Here is a 6,590-nt window from a genome sequence, read left to right as displayed (position 1 = left end):
TAGGATTAGACACTTTCAGCTGCCTTAACTCCTCCCACAAGGCTCTTTTCCCAGCTAGATCACAAGGGGCATAGACATTAACTATGTAAAGCCTCTGATTTTCTATCACCCACCTCCCATCCAGCATTAGGAAAGTTCTTCCTTTAACCCTCCTTTCCACATGAAAAGCTAAGTTGTGCCACATACAAAGCAAACCACCAGCTGCCTGGACAGAGGGAACACTATCCCAAGAGACAGTGGAATCCCCCCACATAGACTGGCAGATGATCTTATCAAACTTCTCCTTTTTTGTTTCTTGAATACACACAAGGTCCGCCTTATGTTTTAAATTGAGCCTCCTAATAGCAGCCCACTTAATCCTCCTAATAACAGCTTCAAGGCTTAGCCCCAATGGGGATGCCCAAATAATAAAAAGGGGTCTCCATATGGCTGCGATTCAAGCATTGGGCTTCATCATGAACCCAATTAGTCTCATGTCCAAAAACCCCGAAATGACTTTTTGCAAAATTAATCTTCAGTCCAGACACCATTTCAAAACCCCTAAGCATGGCTTTCAAAACAATGACATTGTCCCAAGAAGCATCACCCACAAAAACTGTATCATCTGCATGCTGCAGAATATGTACAGGCTCATCTTGCTTTCCAACCATGTAACTTCTGTACAGACTTTTGATTGTTGCTACCCTCATCATTCCAGTCAACCTTTTGCCATTATATTAAAAAGCAAAGGGGCTAAAGGATCCCCTTGTCTCAAGCCTCTAGAAGGAACAAATTCCTTTGTAGGGCTGCCATTTACTAGGATTGATATGGTGGCTGATTGCAAACATGTAGTGATCCATTTTCTCCATTTAAGGCAGAAACCCAGCCTATCCAACATGTAATCCAGAAAAGACCAAGATACAGAGTCATAAGCCTTTTCAAAGTCCACCTTGAACACCATGGTTGGCTTCTTACTCCTTTTAGCTTCCTCAACAACCTTATTGAGAATCAAAGTTCCATGAAGGATATGTCTATCCTTTATGAAAGCTGATTGTCTTTCATCAATGAGCCCAAGCAACACTATCCTCAATGTGTTTGCCAATAATTTGGCTATTATTTTATACATGCAGCCTATAAGGGAAATGGGTCTATAATCATTAAATGACTGAGGATGGTTTGATTTAGGAATTAGTGCCAAAAAAGATGCATTGCTGCCTTTAGGAAAGCTACCATGAACATGGAATTCATCCACAAATCTTCTAAATTCAGGTTTTAACACCCCCCAAAATTCCTTGATAAAGTTAAAATTGAATCCATCTGGCCTAGGGCATTTGTCACCTCCACAGCTCCACACAGCTTCTTTGAGCTCTTTGTCTGAAAAAGGGGCAATCAGCTCCTCCCTTTGACTGTGAGTAATCATTTTGAAGTGAACCCCATCGAAAGTAGGTCTGGAGAAATTCTCCTCAGTGAATCTACTAACAAAGAATTTAACAGCTTCATCCTTGACCAATTTAGGTTGTTGAACCTATACACCATCAATAAAGATTCCTTGGATTGCATTATGATTTCTTCTGAAATTTATGGTTTTGTGAAAATAAGCTGTATTACTGTCACCTTCCTTGAGCCACTTAGCCCTTGATTTATGTCTCAATAGGGATTCATAGGCATTTGAAGCCTCCCACAGGTCATGTTAGATGGACTTCTTAGCCATAAGTTTAGCCTCAGACAAAGTTCTATCAGAGGCAGTGTCTTCAATATCATTTAGCTTCTGCCTCAGGTGATGAATTTTGTTGATATTGACATCCCCATTCTCTTTACTCCACTGTTTTAGTCTGGATTTTAAATTCCTCAGCTTGTTTTTAAGCACGATTCCCCCCAACCAACCTGCTGGTCTCTGCTCCAAGCTTCCTTCACTGCTATATGCTAGGCTTTCCTTAAATGGTCTATCTTTGGTCTTTTCCCCCTCTATATTTCGTGCTTTGACTCCTGGGATATCCACAATATCTTTTTTTTTCTGATCCTCCTCACTGCTGATTTTATTTTTCAAAAAAAATAAATTCAGTGTTACATATGACATGGACTATGGGTTTTTTTTTTTCAGGTTATCATATACTACTTTTAATTGACATTGTTCTTCAAAGTCTTTCGGGTTATAGCAACTCCAGGTACGTACGTAGGAACTAGTATGTATATACTGGTGTTTGATTTAAAATGTTATATGTTGGTGTTTGCTTTAAAATGTTATATACTGGTGTTTGATTTAAAATGTTATATACTGGTGTTTGCTTTAAAATGTTATATACTGGTGTTTGATTTAAAATGTTGCATACTGGTGTTTGATCTAAGTTGCCACCCCAAAGAAAGTGTCTTTGAATGGCAGTTAGTCTATTAATCACTACTGTACGGGCCCTGAAAAAAGACAGATAAAACAAGGGCAATGCTGTTAGGACAACATTAATTAGAGTGATTCTGCCAGCCATAGAAATGCTTCTCTAGTTCCATTTGCCCAATTGCAAGGCACAATTTAAGTAATCAGAAGCAAGACAACACTAATCCTAAGATTGCCCAATTGCTCCAAATTGGCTCTTAGCAAAATTGATTCTCATGCCAGAAACCATCTCAGAACTTCTAAGAATGACCTTCACAGCTTTAACATTATCTAGTAATTTAGCAATGACTTTGTAAGCACATCCTATGAGGGAAATAGGTCTGAAATCACTAATAGATTGAGGGTCCTTAATCTTAGGAATAAGGGCAATGATTGAGGAATTGAGTCCCCTTAGGAAATGAAGCATTCACATGAAATTCTGCAATAAACCTTAGAAACTTAGGTTTCTGCTCCTTCCAAAAATGCTTAATAAACCTGAAATTAAACGCATCTGGCCCCGAGATTTTGTCAATGCCGCAAGCCCACACTGCACACCTTATCTCCCCCTCTTTAGAATGGTCAACCATCATCTCCCTCTGAATAGGAGTCAGGACATTGAATGAAACCCCATCGAGGTTAGATCTGACCAGATGAGGTTCATTGAATCTGCTCTGGAAATGCTGTAGAATTTCTGCCTTAACCAAATTAGGATTTTCCACCCAGATACCATCAATCAGTATCCCCCTCAAGGCATTTCTCCTCCTGCTATAGTTAATAATTTTGTGAAAGTAGGAGGTATCCCCCTCTTTGATCCATTTGCTTCTTGACTTCTGTCTCACAATAGATTCATGAAGAGTAGCCTTTTCCCAAAGTTCAGCTCGAATTTTCTTCAGCTCTTGGACTTGTTGGTCAGAATGCTGAGCTGTCAAAGAATTCTCCAAATCATTCATCTTCTGTTGAAGTTGCTTCACCTTGTTGCACAAATCTCCTATATTGTCTTTACTCCAATTTTTCAGCCTTTGTTTGAGGTTCTGTAACTTGCATTTTAGAGCAAAACCACCCCACCCCATAGGCTGATTTTCTGCCCAGCAACCCCTCACTACCTTTTGTTAATCATTATTCATTAACCATCCATCATAAACCTTAAAAGGCTTAGGGCCCCAATCAATGCTCTTACAATTCATGATGATAGGACAACGGTCAGAGTAATTCCTATCAAGGTTAAATTGGGAACTATGTGGCCACTTGGATAACCAGCCATCAGAGACTAGCACTCTATCCAATTTGCTTTTTCATGATCCATTTGGCCTAACCCGGGTAAAGGGCTTACCCACACAAGGAATGTCATCTACCTCCATAACAACAAGCCAATCATTAAATTCAGTTAACTTAGCTTTTGAGAATGTCATTGTTATCTGTTGGTAGTTGCATAATACATCACAGAATTGTAGTGTCCTCCAAAGAAGGTGAATTCATGTTGTTGCAAATTGATTATAATGCTTGTTCTGGCCTCAGTGGTTTAGTAACTCTGGTTTAGTAACTCTTCAATATAGGAGTGCATCGTGTGGGTGATGATGTTTAGAATATAATGATCCTTTGGTACCCTTGAATGACCCCCCACACACGCAGACACACACACAACCACACACACACACACACAGAGTCACACACACGCACACACACACACACACACACACACACACACACACACACACAGATGCACAAACACACACACATAGAGACAAACATATGCAGACATAAACACAAACACACAGACACACACATAAAGAGACACACACACAAATACACAAACACACACACACAGAGTCACAGACACACACACACATAAAGAGACAGACAAACACATACACACACACACACACACACACACACACACAGAGTCACAGACACATAGACACATAGACACAGACACAGACACACACACACACACACACACAGAGTCACAGACACACACATAGACAAACACACACACACATAAAGAGACAGACACACACACAGACACTTGTTGATGTCCTTGTATGTTCTTGTACGTCATGAATGTTCTTGTATGTCATGAATGTTATATGTCATGAATGTTCTTGTATGTCACGAATGTTATATGTCATGAATGTTCTTATACGTACTGAATGTAATTTGCTATATAAACAACTGTTGTTCATGCTGAGTGAACCGTAGATTTCCGTTTGAGACTAAATGCAATGATTCTTGCGAATAGTTTGCATTAGTCATTGTATTTAGTCTTGAACTTTCCGTTTGGACAGTTTGGGGAGACTGGTATTTTTATGTTAGACTCATTTGGTAAGGTTATTATTCTTTTGATTGATTTGATGAAATTTCGGCTGAATGCATTTCAAGTTGTTCTTTGAGTGCATACTTGATTATCGGGAAATTCATTTGACTGATGTCATGTCATGTACTTGGAGACCAATGCGAAATGCTGTCGAAATTTAGTCAAATTGTTCAAAATAATGCTAACCATGACGTTTGAGGCTAACATAAAAGACAGTTTTCCTAAATGGGATAAGGCCACATCTATAAATAAAAAAGTGAGATTTCCATGCATGGAATTGCTTAGATGGATCGAAGTTGGATCAATCAAAGTTGCATGAGCCCAAAATATGAGGATGGCGTGGAGAAGTTCTTGCAATTTGCTTCAGAAAGAGGTCGGCCGAATGAAAAAGGAAAATATTATTGTCCTTACATCAACTGTTTGAACGAAAGACGACAACTATTGGACGACATACGGGACCATCTATTATGAGATGGGATGAAGAAGAATTACATGACATGGATATGGCATGGTGAAGTGACTGACATACAGAGTGGGTCCCAATCTGAACCGTTTGATGTAGAAATTGGAGATCGCTTGGAGGACATGATTCGTGACCTTGGACAAGAGTCTTTTCAGGAAGCACATGCCCTTGTGTATGAAGGAATGCAGAGTGATTCAAAGAAGCCTTTGTATACGGGGTGCAAGAATTCCTTAACCCTATTATCTACGGTGTTAAGTCTGGTTAATGTGAAGGCCAGGTATGGGTAGAGTGACAAAAGTTTCACCTCACTGCTTGAGGTAGTGCACAATCTGCTTCCAGAGGACAACACGCTGCCTAAAAGTTACTATAAGGCAAAAAAGATACTGTGTCCCATGGGTATGGAGTATCAGAGGATTCATGCTTGCCCCAATGATTGCATACTCTACAGGAATGAATTCCAAGAAATGTCCAAATGCCCTATGTGTTGGACTTCACGGTACAAAGTGAAGGATGAAGAGGAAAGCAGTTATGATGAAAACTCAAAAAAGGGCCCGCCAGCAAAGGTTTTGTGGTATCTTCCAATCATTCCAAGGTTTAAGCGTCTTTTTGCTAACGAGGACGACGCAAAAGACCTTACATGGCATGCAAATGGAAGGATTTCTGATGGACTGGTCCGTCATCCGGCTGATTGCTCACAGTGGAAGAAGATTGATGGTTTGTATTCGGATTTCGGGAAAGAGGCAAGAAATCTTAGACTTGGACTCGCCAGTGATGGAATGAATCCATATGGCACCTTAAGCACGCAACACATTTCATGGCCAGTTTTGCTAGTAATTTACTATTTGCCTCCTTGGTTGTGCATGAAGCGAAAATACATGATGTTGTCTATGATGATATCGGGCCCAAGACAGCCAGGAAATGACATTGATGTTTATCTAAGTCCGTTGGTTGAAGACCTGAGAAAGTTGTGGGACCAGGGGGTTGTAGTGTTTGATACGTTTCAAAAGGAGACGTTTGAAATGCGTGCAATTCTTTTTTGTACCATTAATGACTTTCCAGCATATGGGAATCTCAGCGGTTACAGTGTTAAGGGTCATCATGCATGCCCCATCTAAGAAGAAAACACAACCTACATACAACTAAAACATGGAAGAAAAACAGTGTATAGTAGGCATCGTCATTTTCTAACACCCAATCATCCTTACAGACGACTGAAAAAAGCTTTTAATGGAAGTCAAGAGCAGGATGTTGCGCCGATACCATTGATTGGTGAGCAGGTATATCAGCGGGTTCAAGACCTCAATACAGTATTTGGAAAGACCCAAAAGAAGGATAAAAGTAACAGTTGCATATGAAAGAAGAGGTCCATTTTCTTTGATCTTCCGTACTGGTCTGATCTAGACGTTAGACATTGTATTGATGTTATGCATGTGGAGAAAAATGTATGTGATAGTGTGATTGGGACACTC

This window comes from Glycine soja, chromosome 6 (assembly GCF_004193775.1).
Source record: "Glycine soja cultivar W05 chromosome 6, ASM419377v2, whole genome shotgun sequence".
Lineage (NCBI taxonomy): Eukaryota > Viridiplantae > Streptophyta > Magnoliopsida > Fabales > Fabaceae > Glycine > Glycine soja.
Note: the sequence above shows the minus strand (reverse complement) of the source record.